This window comes from Equus quagga, chromosome 10, assembly GCF_021613505.1.
Source record: "Equus quagga isolate Etosha38 chromosome 10, UCLA_HA_Equagga_1.0, whole genome shotgun sequence".
Classification (NCBI taxonomy): Eukaryota; Metazoa; Chordata; class Mammalia; order Perissodactyla; family Equidae; genus Equus; species Equus quagga.
In genome coordinates, this window is record NC_060276.1 from 9,293,101 (window position 1) to 9,316,428 (window position 23,328).

The window sequence follows — 23,328 nt, forward strand, 5'->3', positions numbered from 1 at the left end:
TAAGAGATCAGATAACAGTCAACTAGGCAATAAAAGAGAAGAAGACTGAAGTAGTAGGGTATAAGGAAATAATAAAGCCATTTTGTAAATACAATTTAAATCAAAAGAAAAACAGCAGTCGAAAAATATAGCAGAAGTTAGTGACATGGAGGGCAGTTTAAGAAAACCATTTACTTAAATCAGACAGTCTATATCACCCACAAACACCCTCAATCTAATTCATCACCAAATCCTATCATTAATACTTAAAGCATATGCTTTAAATCCATCTACTTCAAACTCCATCTGCTTTTTAGTCCAAGACCAAGATGCTGTCATCTCTTGCTCAGGTTACCATCATATGTTCCCACCTGATCCATTCACTTGTACCCTTGCCCCAAGCCAGTCCTTTCTCTTCATGGCAGTCAGAATCATTTTTAAAAATACAAATGTGATTATGTCTCTTCCCTATTTGAAACCCTTCAATGGTTTTCCATCACAATTTAGGGTAAAGAGAAAATTCCTTAGCATGGCCTACAATTACCCTGCATACTCCTCAAGCCTCACATCTCGCCACTTTCCTTGTTTACCTCACTGTGGCCACATGGCCTTGTAGTTTCCCAAATATCCTGAGATCTTTGTTGCATGGGGACTTTCATACATAGTATTGCTGCTGCCTTGAATATTTTTTTCCAAAGCCATGGACTGGCCAATTCCTAATCATTCATTCCTTAATTTTTTGTTTAAATGCCATTTCATGTGAAAGGCCTTTGACAAATCGCTGGTATAAACCTGTTAGAACCTATTCTTGTATTGTTTTGTTTCCTCATATGACACAAAAATTTGTTGTTAAACATCTTTGTACTTATTTATGTAATTGCTATTATTTATATCTTACTATTTATATGTGTTTCATGTATGTATTTTATATATATTACTGTTATTTATGTAATTGCTACCGATAAAGTCCATAAAGATAATGAGAGGCTGTTCTTTCTCACCACTTTACCTACAGTGTTCAATAGCTATACTTTTAAATGAATAAATGAAAAATAACCAGAGATGTGTAAGGCCTAAACTATTTATCCTTAAATTATTACAATCATGTAACTACTAAATATTAACACAAAAGGTTTTTGGGGAATATAAGAATATTATTTCAAAGTTTCTCTGGAATAAGATTCAATATACAATAAACTTTTGAAAACTAAGAGAACTGTGGGAGGGAAGGAACCAGATCTACAAACCATTAAAACCTGTTACAAGCTATCAGAATTAAAATGAAGTGGTACTGATGTGGGCATAGACACAAATATTAGTGAAACATAATATCAATGAAAACAAGATGAATCCTTCAATGAATCACCTTGAAACATCTAGATTATCATTGAGGAAAAATTAAGCTGCACTTCTTTTCATTTCTTGTATCACTGTAAATTCTAGTTGGATTTTAGACAGAAAAAACTTAATTAAACCATGAAAGCACTATAATAAAATTCAAGAAAAATATATTTACAGTCTTAGAGTGAGGAAGACATTCCTAGACAAGAGAGAAGCCATAAGGGAAAACATTGATAAAATGTAGGATCTAAAAATTTAAAACTTTTATGTACCAAGAAACACTGTAAACATTTCAAAAGACAATAACTAGGAAAAATTGTAACCTTTTAACAGATGGGGGGCTGTTACTATTAATATACAAATAGTTCTTAGAAATTTGTGAGTTGGAATACAGTTAAACTGGTAAAGAAAAAAAGAGGACCAACAATAGGAACAAGAAATACACAGAAGAAATTCGAGTGGTTAATAAACGTATGAAATGATAGTTAACCTCAGTAAAAATCCATGAAATACATTGTATTTGCCTATCAGATGTGCAAAAATCACAAGCAAAAAGATAGTAAATGACATTATTGGCAAGAATATAAGGAAACAAACTCTATCATTCATCGCTGGTTGAGTGTAAAATGCCATATCTCTTCAGAAGGCAACACAGCAATATCTCTGAACATTAAAAGCACACCCTTTGACACAGAATTCTGTTTTTAGAAACTTATCATATACAAATACATGCACAGCTGGCCTGTTGGCGTGGTGGTTAAGTTCGCGTGCTCCACTTCTACAGCCTAGGGTTCGCAGGTTCAGATCCTGGGTGCAGACCTATGCACTGTTCATCAAGCCATGCTATGGCGGTATCCCACATACAAAAAGTAGAGGAAGATTGCCACAGATGTTAATTCAGTGGCAGTCTTCCTCAAGCAAAAAGACAAAGATTGACAATAGAAGTTAGCTCAGGGCCATTCATCCCAACCAGGAAAAAAAAAAAAAAGCACAAATATTTAAAGATACATTTACAAGGATGTTCAATGCTCCATTATTAAAAATTTAAAAAGTGGAAACCATTCTAGTATCAATCAATAAGGTATATGATAAGTAAATTAGGAAATGTTAATGCACTGGTACAATGGAATACTATGCACCAATTGAAAGGAATGATGATACATACGCAGAAAATAACTTGAGATATGTATTCAATATATATTATGTAAAAACAAAAAATCAAAGAGCGGTATATATCACATAATCTCATTATTGAGGAAAACAAAAAAGTTGCATAGGGTATGTTACATGTCATCTGAAATGTGTCAAATGACATGATATAGATAATAAAACAAAAAAGTTGCATTGCACATTTACATGCCATATGGCATAATATAGGTAACTTTTTAAGAGATACACTACAAATTTTTAGCAGTACTTTTCTTTGAGGATTAAAATTAGGGGGCAGGTTGGGAGAGGAAGTACCTTTCATCTTTAACGTCAAACACTTATGTGTATATCTTTAGAAAATGTATAACTAGTATACTTCTGAAAACATAATTAAAAAAAATCATTTAGAAATGTTACAGAAAGAATAAGGCTGGGACTGACAACTGTACATTTAGTTTTCAGCATTGGTCTCATTGTTCACAGCACTTTCAATATTAAGTTAATATACACTTAAAAGCTCAAAATAATAAATGTATAATTTTTATTCATAAAAATCATTTTCAAAAACAGCTTTATGATTTTGCAGTCAATGCAGTACCTGTATTTCTAGCAGTTGTTCATGCTTATCATGCTGTATTTGCTTGGTTTGAGTGCCCTTCCTGTCACCTTCAAAATGCTACCACTCTTGGGTTCTACCTTCATCTCTCTTTCAGCTGAAGTACAACTAAGGTAGATTCTACCGAAGAGAGAATAAGAATTACATTTTGTCAGTCCTTGTACATCTGAGAATAGAGCTTCCCAACCCGTTTGCCACAGAATAAGTTTGTACCAAAAATCAGTGATATGTGTGCTGAGGAATTGACCCCCTTCAACTTTGGGGGCTAGTCATAGCTTGGGTTAGTCACAGCTTTCAGATCAATAGTCTCTGTTTGTGAGCAGCCATATCTAGTTACCTTGTTACACTATAAAAACATCTGTTCTATGTGTGTCATGAGGTGAAAAAAAGGAGGGGAGGGAGGATTTGCAACATCATTGTTTTCTTCCCAGATATATCAAAAGTCATTTGAGTAGAAATCTTGGGTGACAATTTTTTATCCCGCAAAACTTGGTAGGCATTTCTTCACTTTCTTCTTGCATTTAGTTTTTTTCTGAGCATAAAATTGTGTTCAGATTGATTTTTCTGCATTCATCAGGTAAACATTTTTCCTGCTTTGATGACTGGAGAATTTAAATTTAGCATTAAAATTTAAAGTTTTTACAAAGATATCCCAATGTATAAGTTTCTTTTTCATTAATTTTTCCTGAGTATTGATGAGTACTTTCAGTCTGCGTATGCACATCTGTTATCAGCAAGGGAACATTTTCTTCTATTTTATCTTTCTTTAATGTTTGGGTTGCTATTGTTCTGGTTTTTCCTCTGAACACCTATAATTCTTTGGTCCTCTAAATCATATAGTGTTTTTGTGTTATTACCATTGCTTACATTTTCCTCTACTTTACTGATTGAATTTTCTTTCACATTTTGTCAATTATTGCCTCCAATGTGGAATTTTATTTTGCTGTATAGAATTACTTTCACATGTCATTTGCTTGTTTTAATCATCCATTTGTATACCTTCCTTCATCTCAGCTTGATCTCTCTTTTTTGTTCTTATTCTTATTTCATAGATGTTCTCTTTTGCTCTTGCAAACAAGCATCAAGTCTAAAGTTTTCATCATTCATCTGAGAAATCAAACATTTTTCAGGCATTAAAATTGTTTCCTGTGGTGATGCATCCTCTGCCTTTTTTCTCTTGCCATGTTGTTTTAAAGGTGTTTCAATATCTGAGAAATTACAGGTAGGAATGCGAACAAACTTTGGCTAGTTCAGAATTGATGGTGTCCCTCAAAATGAATATACTTTTCAGGTGAACCAAAACAATTTAATTATACTGGAGGGGAGATTGCATGACTTTAAGGTAAACTTGTTAAAGTATGTATAAATTGGTATTAAGAGGCCATTAATAAATCTTGTATGTTTTATTGGGGCACTCTGCAGTCCTACAGAGACTATATATCATCCAACTGGGGCTCTCTTGAGAGTGAAAGGGGCAATGTTAACACTTATACCAGAAAAACAGGTATAAAGTGGGACTGTCATAAGCAAAGTGGGAGATATAGTCACTCCATATAGTTCTCCAGTAGCAATTAGTTGCATCTGCAGTGTCCAGTGTAAGGGAAAATCTCTTCCTTCCTTCTTCCAAGCATCTTTCAATCGTTTCCCACAAAAGATACACTTAGTGGATCTTCCACCAAGAAAGAACTTTCAACATATGAACTGTTCTTCTCTGCAGTCTATCCTCTTTTCTGTGTGTCTTTCCTGATATTTCATAGGAGGTTAGAAAGGAGGGAGAGCAGGCATACCTTGTTTTCTGCTTTGCTCACTGATAATCTTAAAGGATATATTTAGCAAATTGGACCAGCTACATGATTTATTCAGCTCAGAAAGCACAAAAGACCCTCTGTCCCCATAAGTAAGTATACTAATTTCTCACCTAGGCATAATTTGACGGACAAAGTCTGCGAAAAAGTCCTGTGGTTCAGTGTTTTGTCAGGTTGAGTATCATGATTATCAGTTCCACAGCTGTTATCACTGATACGTTTTGGTGAGAAACATGGGCTCTCATGCTGGGGGGAAGAAGAAGAATGTGTGTAGTGCAGGAGCTTGGAGACACAAATACTGGATCACTTGGACTCCCGTATCAACAAGTCAAACAGAGCATAAGCAAATTTTCTGTAAATATGGAGCATATAATCTGTAGGATATGAAGGACTCATGATGGCTAGAACTTTTAGGTACCAGATGATCCTCAAATTTAAATGTGAAAATACCATGGTTCTGTGTCGTCAGTGAATCTTAATAGTTCATATTAATTAGCACTTACTGCATGCTAGGTACTGTTATAGGTGTTTTATCTTCATTAATTCATTCATTTTTCCCAACAACCCTATAAGAATAGATAGTATTATCCCTACTTTACCTGTGAGGAAATCAGGGCTCCAGGAGAATGCTTAAGTCAAGCTATGCAGTTGAGATTCATACAAAGGTCTATTGTTCAATAGTCCAAGCCCTTAGCCTCAATGTGATGCTCTAGATTTATAATACAAACTCACCCAGACAATGCTGATCCAGTCCCTTGACATAGGTGGCTTACAAGACCGAAGCAGAATACCAGGTTTCAAGTTAAGCTGATGGGGTTTTATCAAAGGAGAATGCGAATATATGGTATGAGAGAGGGTTAAAAAACAGCACCGAAGACCATTCATATGGATGGGTGAGTAGAACCGGCAAGGGAAAGGTTGTGACTCAAAGGCCACAGAGATCCAGCTACAGGGCTTACCAACATATGCTATGCCTTGAATAATATGACAGATTCCAGATTCTAGAATAATTGGGTCCTGCAGACAGATCTAATTCGAGTCCTGACCTGGATTAACTAATAATCAGGCAGGCAGAGTTGGGAGGTGCTCTTGATCTCAAAATTAGAACTAATAGTACTGACTCCAGCTTGGAGGGGTTGAGAAATCAGGGGATGACTACAATTTTAGTGTCTTCATGGTGCTTCCTTTGTTAAAGACTTCTTTAAAGTTTGAAATTGAAGACAAAAGAGAAGTCATTCATGGGTAAAAGACACACTGGGGCAATGAAACCCTTACATTAAAACATAGTTTTAAATGTTTTATAAAGAAAACATTAGATTTAAAATTCAGTTACATCTTGTAATTATATTTAATATTGTCTATGAATAGAGATCCATTTAATGATTCTAAGTTGAGAAAATAATTTTTGACATCTGTTTCAATATTTTGGCTGTTTTCCTGACAAGTAGGATTTCAAAGATAGTTCAATGGAGGCTCTCTCTTCATGAAAAGGAAAGAAGTTAGAAAAGACAATGAATGAGGTATTGAAGCATCCTTTGGGACACATGGCAAATGACTTTTTCTAAACAAAGAAAAAAATAAAACATTACACAAAGGAAAGTTTTATTTGAAAATCAAAATTCAAAGTGAGTATCTTCCCTGTTCTGCTCATTCAGATGAGGCTCAGGAAGCAGGAATTCGTGGGTAGAGGCATGGATTTCAAGGTGACAAAAGCCCAATGATGGCCAGTCATGTGGGGGAAGGCAAGCAGCAGGGTCAGTGAGGTCTGGGCAACTAAGTAAAGTTCAGGTCAATCATTTTTTACAGATGCATGCTAGGAAGTGCACAGGGCCATCAAAGCCAGATTGCCATTATTACAAACATTTTAAGGGTTGGTTACAGAAACAGTGAAGAGGAAGACGTTACTCAGTGTCAAGAAAATATAGATCAGCATGCTCAAAATAACTCAGTGTGGGGTAGGCTAGGGTAGGGGCAGTTAAAATTTTATTTTGTTTACCATAGGTCACATTATACAAATCCCACTAATGTATTATCTAATTTCATTCTCACAACTCTTTGTGATAGGATACTGTTATTATCTGCATTTTACACATAAAGAGCTTGAGGCTCAGAAAGCTTAAGCAACTTGATTAAGGCCACATAAGTTGTAATTTGGGACTTTGCGTCTACATGATCAAAACCTATAGTCAAAGCCTGTTATGATGAAAAATGATTTGGGATACGAGAGAATTTCTCACCTTCATGAGGTCCTTCATTTAGGATGGTTTCACTTGACCCTATCCTTGGGATCAAATCTCCAGCTCTAAAGAGATGTTTATTGGTTAGATCAGCATGAATTTTTTAGAGCAGGTAGATATGTGTAGTTAATCTGGGATCACTCCATCCAGATAATATTCTGGGGGTCAAATGAAACCCTGTGGACAGCTGTATGTATCAAATAATATTTGTTGAATAAAGTTTGTAACACATAAGCACTTAGAAATTATGTGTTATTAACTAGAAGTTTTACATATAAATGAGAGTCACCTGTGGTAAATTTTGTGGCAGTGTAGTCATTTAAATTTCTATAACCCATTAGCTTTTGAGTGACCATAGTGAGAGGGCAGGAATGTGATGTTAGGCCTGAAATGGAGATGAGCATAAAGAGAACTTACATAGGAGACAGGGTGACATAGCACATAGTAATGTGGATTCTGGGACTGGAGAAAATGAAATTTAAAACTCTGCTAAGTAGAGCAAGATGGCAGACTAGGAAGCAGTCCCTCTTTCCCCCACAGAGACACTAAGTTAACAGTAACATATGGACCAGAATATCTCTCTGACAACTCTAGATAACATTTGAGAAACTATAGCACCAAGGCCATTGTAAAGTCAAGAAGGGATGCCAGTGAAAGGGATAGGAAAATTCCCAGCATTTGATGCATCTGTTTATGCCCCTTCCCTACGCAGCATAGCATAGGGAACAAAATAAAACTCCAGAGACTTACCATAAAGAAATGCAGCTATGAGCTTCCTGCAAAAGAATTTAAAATAACCATCATAAAGGGACTCAATGAACCAAAAGAGGGCACAGATAGACAACTAAACAAAATCAGGGAAATAATGAGTAAAGAAAATGAGAATATGAACAAAGAGGTAAAAATTATAAAAATAACCAAACATAAATTCTGGAGCTGAAAAATATGATAACCAAACTGAAAAATTCACTAGAGGAGTTTAACATCAGAATTCATCAGGCAGAAGGAAGAATCAGCAAACTCGAAGATGGATCATTTGAAATCGAGTCCAAGAAGCAAAAAGAAAAAAGAATGAAAGAAAGTGAAGAGAGCCTAAAGAACTTATAGGACTCTATTAAACAATCAATATATGCATTATATGAATCACAGAAGGAGAAGAGAATGTGAAAGGGGCAGAGAGCTTATCTGAAGAAATAATGGCTGAAACTTCCCAAATCTGAGGAAAGCAATGGACATACAGTCTCAAGAAGCTGAAAGAACTCCAACCAGAGTAAATTAAAAGAAAACCACACCAAGATTCATTATAATCAAACTGTCTAAATTTGAAGACAAACAGAATATTGAAGCAGCAAGAGAAATGCAATTCGTCATGTACAAGTGAAATTCCACAAGTGGATTTCTTAGTAGAAATGTTGAAAACTAGAAAGGAGTGGGACGATATATATATTTTTTAAATTATTTTATTGAGGTCATATTGGCTTACAACTTTGTGTAAATTTTGCGTGTATATTATTATATATCAGTTTCTGTATAGAATGCATTGTGTTTGCCACCAATAGTGTAGTTTTTATCTGTCACCATATATGTGTGCCACTTTACCCCTTTTGCCCCCACCCCTTCTCTTCTGATAACCGCTAATCTGTTCTCCTTGTCCACGTGTTTGTTTATCTTCCACATACAAGTGAAATCATGTGGTGTTTGTCTTTCTCTGTCTGGCTTATTTCACTTAGCATAATACCCTCAAGGTCCATCTATGTTATAACAAATGGCACAATTTTCTCTTTTTTTATGGCGTAGTAGTTTTTCATTGTATATACATAACACATCTTTATCCATTGATGGGCACTTTGGTTGCTTCCATGTCTTGGCTATTGTGAATAATGCTGCGATGAATGTAAGGATGCATAAATCTCTTTGATTTGTTGATTTCATGTTCTTTGGATAAATACTCAGTAGTGAGATAGCTAGATCATATAGTATTTCTATTTTTAATTTTTTGAGATATCTCCATACTGTTTTCAACAGTGGCTGGACCACTTTGCTTTTTCACCAGCAGTGTATGAGGATTACCTTTTCTCAACAAATTCTCCAACATTTATTTCTTCTCTTGTAAATTATAGCCATTCTGGTGGGTGAAAGGTGATGTCTCATTGTAGTTTTAATTTGCATTTCCCTAATAATTACTGATGTTGAACATCTTTTCATGTGCCTGTTGACCATCTGTATATCTTCTTTGGAGAAATCTCTGTTCACATCCTCTGCCCATTTTTTGATCAGCTTTTTTGCTTTTTGTTATTGAGCTGTATGAGTTCTGTATAAAATTTGGAGATTAACCCCTTGCCAGATACATGATTTGCAAATGTTTTCTCCGAGTTAGTGGCTTGTGTTTTGTTTTGTTCATGGTTTTCTTTGCCTTGCAGAAGATTTTTAGCATGGTGTGGTCCCATTTGTTTATTTTTTTCTTTTGTTTCCCTTGCCTAAGTAGACACAGTATTCAAAAATATGCTAAGACCAATGTTAAAGAGTGTACTGTCTACATTTTCTTCTAAGAGTTTTATGGTTTCAGGTTTTAACATTCAAGTCTTTAATCAATTTTGAGTTAAGTTTTGTATATGGTGTAAGATAATGGTCTACTTTCATCCTTTTGCACGTGGCTGTCCAATTTTCCCAACACCATTTATTGAAGAGACTTTCCTTTCTCCATTGTATGTTCTTGTCTCCTTTGTTGAATATTAGCTGTCCATAGATGTTTGGCTTTATTTCTGGGCTTTCAATTCTGTCCCATTGATCTGTGTGTCTGTTTTTCTGCCAGTACTATGCTGTTTTGATTACTATAGCTTTGTAGTATATTGTGATGTCAGCGATTGTGATACTGCAGCTTTGTTTGCTTTTCCCAGGATTGCTTTGGCTACTTGATATCTTTTGTTGTTCCATATCAATTTTAGGATTGTTTATTCTATTTCCATAAAGAATGTCACTAAGATTCTGATTGGTATTGCATTGAATCTGTAGATTGCTCTAGGTAATATGGACATTTTAACTATCTTTGTTCCAATCTATGAGCATAGAATATCTTTCCATTTCTTTATGTCTTCTTCAATTTCTTCCAATAGTGTCTTGTAGTTTTCAGCGTATAAGTCTTTCACCTCCTTGGTTAAATTTATTCCTAGATATTTTATTCTTTTTGTTGCAATTATAAATTTGATTGTATTCTTGACTTCTCTTTCTGTAAGTTTCTTATTAGTGCACAGAAATTCAACTGATTTTTATATGTTGACTATGCACCCTGCAACATTGCTGTAGTTATTGATTATTTCTAATAGTTTTCTGGTGGATTCTTTAGAGTTTTCTATATATACATTCATGTCGTCCACAAACAGTAAGAGTTTTACCTCTTCCTTTCCAACTTGCATACTTTTTCTTTCTTTTTTCTTGGCTAATCACTCTGACTAGAACTTCCAGCACTATATCAAATAAGAGTGGTGATAGTGGTCATCCTTGCTTATTCCTGTTCTCAGAAGAATGGGTTTCAGTTTTTCACCATCAAGTATGATATTGGCTGTGAGTTTGTCATATATGGCCTTTGTTACATTGAAGTACTTTCCTTGTATACCCATTTTATTGAGAGTTTTTATCATAAATGGATGTTGACTCTTGTCAAATGATTTCTCTACATCTATTGAGATGATTATGTGATTTTTATTCCTGATTTTGTTAATATGGTATATTACATTGATTGATTTGCTGATGTTGAACCATCCCTGTATCCCTGGAATAAATCCCACTTGATCACGGTGTATGACCCTTTAATGCATTGTTGTATTCCATTTGCTAATATTTTGTTGAGGATTTTTGCTGCTATGTTCATCACCACTATTGGCCTGTAATTTTCCTTTTCTGTGTTGTCCTTGCCTGGTTTGTTATTAGTGTAAAGTTGACCTCACAAAATGAGTTAGGAAGTGTCCCATCCTCTTCAATTTTTCTGAACAATTTGAGAAGAATAGGAATTAAATCTATGAGTGTTTGGTCTACCAAACATTCACCAGGGAAACTGTCTGGTCCTGGACTTCTGTTTTTGGGGAAGTTTTTGATAACTGTTTCAATTTCTTTGCTTGTGATTGATCTATGCAGATCCTCTATTTTCTCTTGATTCAGTTTTGGGAGGTTGTATGACTCTAAGAATTTATTCATTTCTTATAGGTCATCAAGTTTGTTGGTGTTTAGTTTTTCATAGTATTCTCTTATAGTCCCCTGCATTTCTGGGGTGCCTGTTGTAATTTCTCCTCTTTCATTGCTGATTGTATTTATTTGAACCTTTTCTCTTTTTTCTTAGTGAGTCTGGCTAAGGGTTTGTCAATTTTGTTTATCTCCTCAAAGAACCAGTGCTTAGTTTCATTGATACTTTCTACTGTTTTCTTAGTCTCTATTTCATTTATTTCTGCTCTAATTGTTATTATTTCCCTCCTTATGCTAACTTTGGGCTGTTTCTTCTTCTTTTCCTAGTTCTGTTAGGTATAATATAAGCTTGTTTATTTGAGATTTTTTTCTTGTATCTTTAGGTAGGCCTGCACTACTACAAATTTCCCTCTTAGTACTGTTTTTGCTGCATCCCATAAGTTTTGGTATGTTGTGTTTTCCTTTTCACTTTTCTACTATTTTCTTTTTGTTTTTTTGCTGAGCAAGATTAGCCCTGGGCTAACATCTGTTTCCGATCTTCTTTTTCTTTTTGCTTGAGAAAGATTAGCCCTGAGTAACATCTGTGCCAATCTTCTTCCACTTTATATCTGGGTCACCAACACAACATGGTTGACATGTGGTGTAGGTCAATGCCTGGGATCTGAATCTGTGAACCTCGGCTGCTGAAGTTGAGCCTGATGAACCCATCCACTATGCCATGGGGCTAGCCTCTCCAAGTATTTTTTGATTTCTTCATTGATCCAATAGTTGTTCAATAGCATGTTGTCTAGTCTCCATCATTTTTGACTGTCCAAGCTTTTTTCTTGCAGTTGATTTCTAGCTTCATAGAATTGCAGTCAGAAAAATGCTTGATATGATTTTAAGCTTCTCAAATTTATTGAGGCTTGCCTTATTACACATCATATGGTCTATCTTTGAGAATGTTCCATGATCACTTGAGAAGAATGTGTATTCTGCTGTTTTGGGAGGGAAAGTTCTACATATATCTGTTAAGTCCATCTGGTCTAGTGTGTTATTTGTGGTCACTGTTTCATTGTTGGCTTTCTGTCTGGATGATCTCTCCGTTGATGTGAGTGGGGTGTTGAGGTCCCCTACTTTTATTGTGTTGCTATCAATTTTCCCTTTAGTTCCATTAATAGTTACTTTATGTATTTTGGTGCTCCTGTGTTGGGGGCATATATAGTAATAAGTATTATGTCTTCTTGGTAGAATGTCACTTTTATCATCATATTCTGCCCACCTTTGTCTCTCATTCTCTTTTTTTATCTTGAATCTGCTTTGTCTAATATAAGTATGGTTGTACCTGCTTTCTTTTCCTTGCCATTTGCTTGGAATATCATCTTCCATCCATTTGCTCTGAGCCTATATTTGTCTTTAGGTCTGAGATATGTTTCCCAGAGCCAACATATTGTTCTGTCTTGTTTTTTAATCCATGCAGCCACTCTATGTCTTTTGATTTGTGAGTTCAATCCATTTACTTTTAGTGTGATTATTGATATATGACAGCCTAATACAGCCATTTTATCTTTTGTTTTCTGTTTGTTCTATATTTCTATTATTTTTTCCTTTGTATTTCTGTTGCCATTTCCATTTGGTTGTTTTCTGTGATGCTTTTCTCTTTATTTATGATTTGTGACTCTGCTCTGATTTTTTTGTTTAGTGGTTTCCATGTGGTTTGTAGAAAAGATCTCATAGACAAAATAGTCCTTTTTCTGAAAGACTCATCTCCATTAGCCTATGCTGGTTCCATCACCTTTTTCTTCTCCTTCCAAGCTTTTCTTGTCACAAATTGTTTTTGTGTTGTGATTTTGTGACCAAATTGAAGTGTTAATACTTATCTTTGACGTTTTCTCTCCTTTATCTTTTCTGTTATAGTTAAGAGTTTGCTAACTTATTCTAACATAGAACTGCAATTTACTGATTTTGTCTATTTATCTCATTTCTCAAAGCTTTTAAACCTTAATCTTTTTGTTTGATGTTGAAAGGATTGCTTCAACACTTCTTGTAGGGCAGGTCTAGTGGTAATGAGATCCTTCAGCTTTTGTTTGTCTGGGAAAGCTTTTATTTCTCCATCATAACTGAATGATAATTTTTATGGATAGAGTATTCTTGTCTGATAGTATTTGTCTTTCAGTATTTTGACTGTATCATCCCACTCTCTCCTAACCTGTAAGGGTTTTGCTGAGAAATCCACTGAAGCCTGATGGGGGTTCCTTTGTAGGTTATTTTTTTCTGTCTTGCTGCCTTAATATTTTTTCTTTGTCATTGAGTTTTGGCAGTTTTAATTTTATATGTGTTCATCTTTTTGGATTGATGTAATTGGGAGTTCTATTAGCTTCATGTACTGGCATATCCATTTCTTTCCCCAGGTTTGGGAAGGTCTCAGCTATTATTTCTTTGAAGGAGCTATCTGCTCATTTCCACCCCCCTTCTCCCTCTGGGATACTTATAATCCTTATGTTACTGTAATTAATTGAGTCAGATGTTTCTTGTAGAGTTTCTTCATTTAAAAAAAATCTTATTTCTCTCTCCTCCTCCACTTCAATCATTTGTATGTTTCTATCTTCAAGCTCACTAATTCTCTGCTCCATAAGGTCTGCTCTATTTTTTATGCTTTCTGTATCATTTTTTATCTCATTAATTGTGTTCTTCATATCCAGAATTTCTGTTTGGTTCTTTTATAGAGCTCCAATGTCTTTGGTGAACTATTCCTGCTATTCATTAATTTTATTCCTGGCTCATTGAATTCATTGAGTTTTCTTGTAATTTATTAAGTTTGTTTCTGACAGCTATTTTGAATTCTCTGTCAGTTAGAGTGTAATCTTCTGTGACTTCAGGTTTGGTTTCTTTACAGTTGTAATTTTCCTTCTATTCTGCTGTATTACTGTAGTCCTTCATGGTGTTTGATGACTTGAGCCTTTGCTTGCACATTTGTGGCAATAATGACATTCTCTTATTTCAGTACAGCTTTGGTTACTTTGTTTCTGGTTAACTTGGTCTTGTGTTCTTCCACTGGTTCTTTGTGGGTCTGGATGCTTTTGTCCCAGGCACCACCTATGTTGCTGTTTCTCTGTTCTCTGGGGTGCTGCTTGCACTGCTGTCAGGGATGCTGGTTTCGAGGGTGTTGCTGTTGCTGTTAGGTGCTTTGGTCCTGGGTACTTGTATACAGACCCTGCTGCTAGTGGAATTGGCGTTGGGGGTGCCACCATTGGGGATTGAATGTTCACACCCTGTTTACTCACATTTGTGTTGGTCAGGCCACTGCCGCTGCTGCTGCTCCACTGACCATCATGGGGCAGGTCAGCCACTGTGCTGGAGCCACCACGCTGGGGGCTTTTGTGCATGCACAGAGCTGCCACCTGTTGTCACCACCCCTTAGGCATTCACACCTACATGTTCAGGGTCACTGCTGGTCACTGCCACCACTACCATGGGGGCATTCGTGCATATGTAGGGCCAATTCTTGTTGCTGCCACCTCCCCTCTGGTATTCCCACATGTGTGAGGCTGCCACCACTCCATGGGCATTTGAGCACATGGATCCAGGCCACCCTTGCCCCCACTCAGTCGCATGGGCCCCTACATGAGGATATGTGCCCTGTATTGCTGATGCCAGAGGTGGGGGAGTGGGCTGCTCCTCTAGTTCCACTGCTTCCCTGGGGTTCAGTCCACCCACCTTCAGGTGTATAGCTGCCTGGATCTCTTATGGTGTCCTCTTGTTCTGTGTAGGGAATCCTATGTTGGTCAATGGATATCTTTGTTTGTAATTTAGAGGAGGGAGACAAATGAAACCTGTCACTGGGTCATGATGCTGACATCACTCCCCAAGATGACATATTCAAAGTGTTGAAAAAAAAAGCTAACAACAAAGAATACTGTACCTGATAAAACTTTCAAAAATGAAGAATAAATTAAGATTTCCCAGATAAACAAAAACAGAGGAAGTGAATTACTACTAGACCTGCTCTACAAGAAATGCTATTGTGATTCCTTCATGTTGAATTGAATGAACAGTAGAGAGCAACACAAAAACTAGTTGAAAATATAAAGTTCTCTGGTAAAGGTAGATATATGGAGAAATATAGAAACATGTAGTATTGTAATTTTGATGGATAGAATCTAATTGAAAAGAAGTATTAAAATGCTATAAATGTACGTTAAAGGGTATATAATATATAAAGGTGTAATTTGTGACATTTATAACATAAAGTGGGGTGGGCTGTAAAAGTGTTAGAATTTTTTTATATGATTGAAGATAAATTATCAGGTTAAAATAGAATGCTCTAATTTTACCGTGTTCTATTTAATTGCAATGGTAACCACAAAGAAAGTATCTATAGAATATACACAAAAGGAAGTGAAAAGGGAATCAAGTATATTATTCCAAAAATCAAATAATGAAACACAGAGGAATGCAGTAAGAGAGGAAAGGAGGGCCAAAAAAGCTACAAGACACACAGGAAACATTATTTTTCTTTCCCAAAGCCCAAGTATATAGTTGTATATTCTAGTTGTAGGTCCTTCTAGTTCTTCTATGTGAGCTGCCACCACAGCATGGCTACTGACAGATAAGTGGTGTGGTTCCATGGCCTGGAACCAAATCCAGGTTACTGAAGTGGAGAGTACCCGAGTTTAACCACTAGGCTGTCAAGGCTGTTTCAGAAACATGGTTTTTTTTTTTTTTGCTGAGGAAGATTGGCCCTGAGCTAACATCTGTTGCCCATCTTCCTCTTTTTGCTTGAGGAAGATTGTTGCTGAGCTAACATCTATGCCAATCTTCCTCTATTTTGTCTGTGGGATGCAGCTACAGCATGGCTTGATGAGTGGTGTGTATGTCTCTGCCCAGGATCCAAACCTGAGAACCCTGGACCACTGAAGTGGAGCACAAGAACTTAATCATTATGCCACTGGGCCAGCCCCAGAAAACATTTTTTTAAAAAATGGCCATAGTAAATTCTCCCTTATCAGTAATTACTTTAAATGCAAGTGGATTAAACTCCACAATCAAAAGATAGATTGGCCAAAAGGAAGAAAAAAACAGAATCCAACAGTATTCTGCCCACAAGAGATGAACTTTAGATCTAAGAACACACATAGGCTGAACATGATAGTTTGGAAAAAGGTGTTCCATCCAAATGGTAACCAAAAGAGAGGAGGGGTGGTTATATTAATATCAGACAAACTAAACTTTAAACAAAAAACTGTAATAAGAGACAAAGAATGACATTATATGATGACAAGAGGATCAATTCACCAAGAAGATATAGTAATCATAAATATTTATGCACCAAACCTCAAAACTCCTAAATATATGAAGCGTACTGACAGAATTGAAGGGAGAAATATATAGCAACATAGTGACAGTAGGAGACTTCAATATCTCACTTTCCATAATTGATAGAACAACCAGACAGAATATCAATAAGGAAGTGGAGGGCTTGAACAATACGGTAGACCAATTAGACCTAACAGACATATACAGACCATTCCACTCAAGAACAGCAGAATAAGCTATCTTCTCCAGTAAACATGGAGCATTCTCCTTGATAGACATATGTTGAGCCACACAAAAAAATTCCTTGAAAAAATCATTAGGGGCCCACCTGGTGGTGTAGTGGTTAAGTTTGCGTGGTCCACTTCAGTGGCCTGGGGTTCACTGGTTCAGATCCTGGGTGAGGACCTACACACCACTCATCAAGTCATGCTGTGGTGCCATCCCACAGAGAAGAACTAGAAGGACTTAAAACTAGGATATAGAACTATGTACTCGGGCTTCGGCGAGAAAAAAAAAGAGGAAGTTTGGCAACAGAGGTTAGCTCAGGGCCAATCTTCCTCACCAAAAAAAAATCACTAAGGTTGAAATCATAGAAAGTATCTATTTTGACCACAATAGAATGAAACTAGAAATCAACAGCACAAGGAAAAGTGGAAAATCCACTAATATGTGAAAATTAAGAAACACAGTCTTAAAGAACCAAAGGATCCAATAACTCACAAGGGAAATTAGAAAATACCTTAATACAAATGAAAGTAGAAACACAACGTACAAAAAATTACGGGATGCACCAAAAACATTGCTAAGAGGGAGTTTTAGAGCTATAAATGCATCCATTAAAAAAGAAGAAATATCTCAAATCAGCAACATAACTTTACACCTCAAGAAATTGGAAAACGAAGAACAAACTGAACCCCAAACTAACAGAAGAAATAATAAAGATTAGAACTAGGGTAAATGAAATAGAGAAGAGAAAAACAATAGGAAAAAATCAATGAAATTGAGTAGTTTTTTAAAAATATAAACAAAATTGACAAACTCTCAGCTGGAATAAATAGGAAAAAAAAGAAGACTCACATAACTAAAATTAGAAATGAAAGGGGGATTGCAATTGATGCAGCAGAAATAAAAAAGAATTATAAGAGAAAACTATGAACAGTATTATGCCAACAAATTGGATAACCTATAAGAAATGGATAAATTCCTGTAAACACACAACTTATCAAGAGTGAATCATGAAGAAATAGAAAATCTGAACAGAGCAAGTTAGTAAGGAGATTGCCTGGAGAACCAAGCCTCTACTATTCTATCCCATCAAGGCTTAAAAGATCAAGCACTCCTACTTCAGAACTTCCATTCTTTTCCCAATGCACAAGACTGATCTAAGTAGCAGGAGACAAACAAATTGTAAATGGTTTACAATGTTCAATTTGACACATTGTCATAATAACAGCTGAATGTGAAACATGTTCTGAAGAGCAGGGGATGTTTTGGCTTTTAAATAAAATATTTCAGCATCCTTTCTTGAAATTCACTATAATTTCCACATCCTCTCTGTTCCATTCCTGGAATCACCAACCAAAACCCTCAACATTAGTCTGGGGCATTCTTGGGGTAGACGGCAGGTGGAGGCACTAGTGAGAGTTTCACTGCTCTGTAAGGAGATCAGGGGAAAGAAGCTAACTCTCAGTCTTACATGGTGAATTAAAAAGTGCATGAGCCCTGTCAGTGACCGCAAATCAAAGGAGCAGTGATTGACTTATGCTGACCAAGTGCATATGAATTCATTATTTAGTTAAGAGTACAATCATAATTTGCGGAAAATTTCTTTGGAATTCACTTGCCATTCTCTTTCTAGTACTATTGACCAATTCCAAGTTTAACTGCTCAAAGTGTTTCTTGTTAGGAAAGTCTTTTATCTTTGTATCATGTTTCACAACGTAACTTTACAAGCCTAAACTTGAATCCATGGAGTTGAGTGGCAAGAGATTATGTTTTTCATCCCACTGCCTATGACATTCTGTGCACTATCTCATTTCTTATGCATGAAGCAGGCCTTTATGGCTGCCGACAACTTAAATTCAACCTGTTGCCTTTGTTCAGCAGTAGTAGGTAAAACACTCCTTGTGCCTGCAATTTATTTTCTTATCATATATGTTACAAATTCTCAAAATGATTAACTTCACTACAGGCACAGAGATTGAACTGAATGGAGATAGAAAATGGAGAATACAAATAGAAAAAATTGATTAAAATATCAAAAAAGGTATTCTTAAAACCAAGTGTTCATGAGAAGCTAAAAGGAAACATAAAAGAAAATGATGAATAGAACTTTTTCTATGAAACGTAGCACTTATTCACATCAAGAGAAAGATCAGGAACTTGAAGGGGAGCAATGTTATATGGAGAGTAGTGCCATTCTTACTCAGTGCTGAAACTTTCCTTGGCCCCTTGGGTAGATTTAATTGTTCCCTCTTTTGTTTACCATAACATTTCTTTCATCCTATTCCTCATGTTAGGAGAAGCTAAAATATCCACTTTTCCCCTCACTTTCCTACTATATATCAAGATCCCCAATACTCTTCTCTAGCTCCAGTGCTGGGTGCAGATCCTGGTACATAGTGTATATCATAAATATTCTATGAAAGAGTGAATTAATGGCAGGAAGAAGTAACATAGGGGCTTTCTGAAATATGAGGTACACAATCTACTGAGAACTTCGGAGATGGCTCATGGCCCAAAGGGAGAAAACAGCCATGCCTTGATACTAATTCATTCTGCTTCATTTCCTCACATTTTTAAGCACCAATGACAACACAGTCCCTGACTTCTTGAAACTTAGGGAATAATAGTAATGATAAATGATAATTGTTGAGTGCCTACTATATGCTGAGCACTGTGTTAGAAACTTTGAATACACCAGGTGGTAACACAGACACAGTATCAGCCTTCATGAAGCTTACATCATGGTTTCGAAGTCAAACACCAGTGCAGTTGTCCAAAATAGAACTCCTATTCTCTACCCTCACTCCAAGCCTTCTCCATCTATGTGTTACATGATTGTATGATGTCTATAAGTTAAAATAAACCATTTGCTCAGAAGTCCTGGTACTCAGAAGAAGAATGAAAACAAACAAAAACCCACATAATTTTATGGTCTATTGTATCAATTGCTTTAGTCACAGACCACCAAGATAGAAGGCTTGTGGATCTGACATTTGGTCCAGTTTCTGCTTCTGGTTAGCTGTGTAATGTTAAATAAATTAACCTACCCTCTTTGTATGTGAGTTTCCTCATCTGGTTAATGTGAGGATTAGCCTAGATGATGTCTGTAAGGGTTCGGGCAGCTTAAACATCCCACCATTTTATGAATTGCAATCAATAGTGACCTTTGAAAGTGGAGAAAACCCAGTGACTACATCCTCATTTCTTTTTGTGGACTCAGAATTATTCCAACATGGCAGGAAATAGGCTGAAATTTGTACATGTGGTTGGCTCATTATAATGTAAATATGTTCAACTAGATATATACAATTACTAACATTACAGCAGAACCTCACCTAGATTTAAGAGTAATCTTTATAAAATAGAATACCTTGCCTATGTCACTTTCTTGATTCATAACCTTCACTTACAGAATACAATACATGTCTTAGGTTCTTCAATCTTTCTGTGAGTTCCCCTCTAATGTTCTTCCTCTGTCCCACTACTAACAGCTATTGCATAATAATTTAGAAGAACTCGCCTCCAATAAAATCTCTAGTGTAGGTACCACTTTTCAATACAGTCCTTTTCCTCTTATTTCAGTTTATTTCAATTGATACACTTAAGTTTTCTGTTTCTTGAAAATATTTGTATGACAGATTTTTCTTTCTAAAGGCATCATCTATTTCATCAAGACTTTCAACTTTATTAGCATAAAGTTTTATATAGCTACTTGTCATAATTCTATAACCTCTGTTATCTGTGGTTATATCTCTTTTTACATTTATAAATTTTTATATATGTGTTTTCTCTCCCTTTTCCCTTGATCAGCCTTGCCAAATGTTTCTCTCTTTATCGATATTTTCACATATCTATTCTATGCTTTCATATTTTCAAATTCCTTAATTTTCTATTTTATCTTTATTAATTTATTCTTCCTTCAATAATTGGCACTTGTTTTTCTGATTATTGCTTTTTATGCTTAGCTCATGCAGCTCATTTTAAAAGTTTCCTTAATAGTGAAATCAATTGAGGTTAATTATATTTTATTGCACACTGTGAAGATTTATTGTTAGGCCAGTTATGTTTTAGTGAACACCGCTATAGCCACATCTTAAAGGTTTGACACTTACTTTTCTCCTTGGATTTACTTTTAGAATCGTCTATAACTGAGGTTATCCTTTCCTTTTTGACCTACAAAATGGTTTTGTAAAAATTTTTTGTCTAAGTATTTTGCTATTTTATTTTAATTAATGTTATTTTTAAATTTAAATGTATTATGATCCAAAATTTTGGCCTTTATTCTTTAGAATTTATGAAATTTCTGTCTGGTATAATACACAACCGCTCGTTAACCTGATATATGTATACCAGAAAAGAATATTACAATTAGATGGATAAATGGATAAATACATATATGCACAAAACTTCCCATTAATTGAGTTATTTGCATTCACTACATGCATATCTTTTGTATTTATCTATTTGATTTATCAAAGACAAAGCACGTTGTGCGACACGCTCCAAGTGCAATTGTATTTTGTTGCTTTTTACCATCTGCAAAAACTTTTGTTTTATATTTTGATATAATATTATTCAGTACATGAATAATTATTATTGGAATGCCTTTATTGTTCTATGTGACTTTTAAATATATAACAAGCATCTTATTCCCATTGAATGTTTTTAAGCTTGTATTCAACTTTATCTTTCAGTAATATTAAAATATCTGTTTTCATTATTTTGTGAGTTCCACATTATCTTTGTCTAGATATTTGTTTTTATCCTTTCTGTGAAATCTATGTTTAGGTGCTTCTCATTGTGCTAGTTTAGATAGGCTGTTTTTTACAAACTCAAAAATCAGTTTCTCAACAAAAATTCCTCATTTCTAACACATTCCCTTGACCAGAGCTACTATTCACAAGGTTTCATTTAGATGCAAGTGGAGGGGCTGAGAAATGTAATTTTCCCATGTTGCCAGGTAGATGGCATTGTTTCTGCCATAGTCTGCCCTTCTGGTTACCAAATATCCGTTTCACTCTCCTTCCCATAAAATTAAAAATGTTCACCTGCTCCCTAATTTGGATAAACCAAAGTCTCATCCATGTACTGAATCCAACTCAAATTTCAGAATCGCCAGGTGATGCAGAGTACTCTCCCTTAGGACTAGATGTGGTTGCTTTGGATTTGGTGACCTATGAGCTAAAGAAGACATATATATCCACCATCACCACACAAGTAAAAGGAAACTGGGGAAATGGAAGGAAAGGGGCAAGAGGAGAAGAGGAGGAGAAGGGAAAAGGTGAGGAAGGAAGGACTTTCCATTCAGAAAAAGGAATAAAAGGATACGTACCCATCAGTCACTAGCACATATCAAGCCTGAAATCCTGAAAATCAAGCATTATGAGGGCCTTCTACCTTGTGGGTGGGAGAAGTGTCTTGATTAAGGCCCAATTCTACTCAATGGGAGGGAATCATTGTTGATTATCCCTGAGTCTGGGCTCTGCCTTCTAGAAAGTTCTTATTTTACATTATTTTCTTTGGTCCTATCTGAAATACGTGAGAATGTGCCCTCCATAGTGGCTCCACAGCAGCTCCACCATACTACAGATACTGAAAGATGAGACTGCAAGTTCTTTTAACTCTCAAATTATCAGAGGCTTTGAAGGATTTTGATCTATTTGCTTCAAGTCAATTCCATGCACCAGTAACCACACCAACAAGCATGTCCTAGCTATAACTCTCAAGTTTCATTTATTTTGCTTCCTTACACATAAAACACATAAAGCACACTCTCTCTCCATAATAGTGGCTATCTTGGGGCTATCTGTAAAATAGGTGGGGAACCATTAACGTACGTTTAATCTGATCATTGTCCTGAATCACTTTCTTCATCTGAGAAATACTACTGAAATCTTATCCTCGCAACATCTTTTTCATTCCCAACTCTTAAAATACTGGGTCTGGGAAACTGGACTTTTCTAAACCTGCAAAGCCTCCAGTTCCTTAACTCTTCCTATTTCCTTTCATTTCTGCTTGCAAACTGACTAGATTCTGAGATCATCTCTTTCTTATGTTATCTTGCCAAAGTTTTGCAGGCAATAACCACCAGCACACACTATGAAGTTTCTGTTTTTCAACCTTTTCCTCTTGGACAGCTGGCTAAGTATACATCTGATTAGACCTCCAACTTATTGTAGGTAATGATTTATTAAAAGATTCACATTCCATATCATAAATTGTCACCTTTCTAGCCTCTTTTATCTGTTACCTTGCTACCTGGCACCCAGTTGTTAAAAGAAAGACATATATTTTAGGTTTTTGTTACAGCAGGGCTCCACTTCAAGATAGCCATTTATGTATTAGTAGGCTAGGTTTTACAATGGTAACAAACAAGTGTAACATACTTGCTCATGCAAAATCCACTGAAAATGCTCCTGATTGAGTGCTTATCCTCCAACTACTGATTCAGGAATATAGGCACCTTGCAAATTGAAACTATTTTTTACTTTTTTCCTTGGAAGTA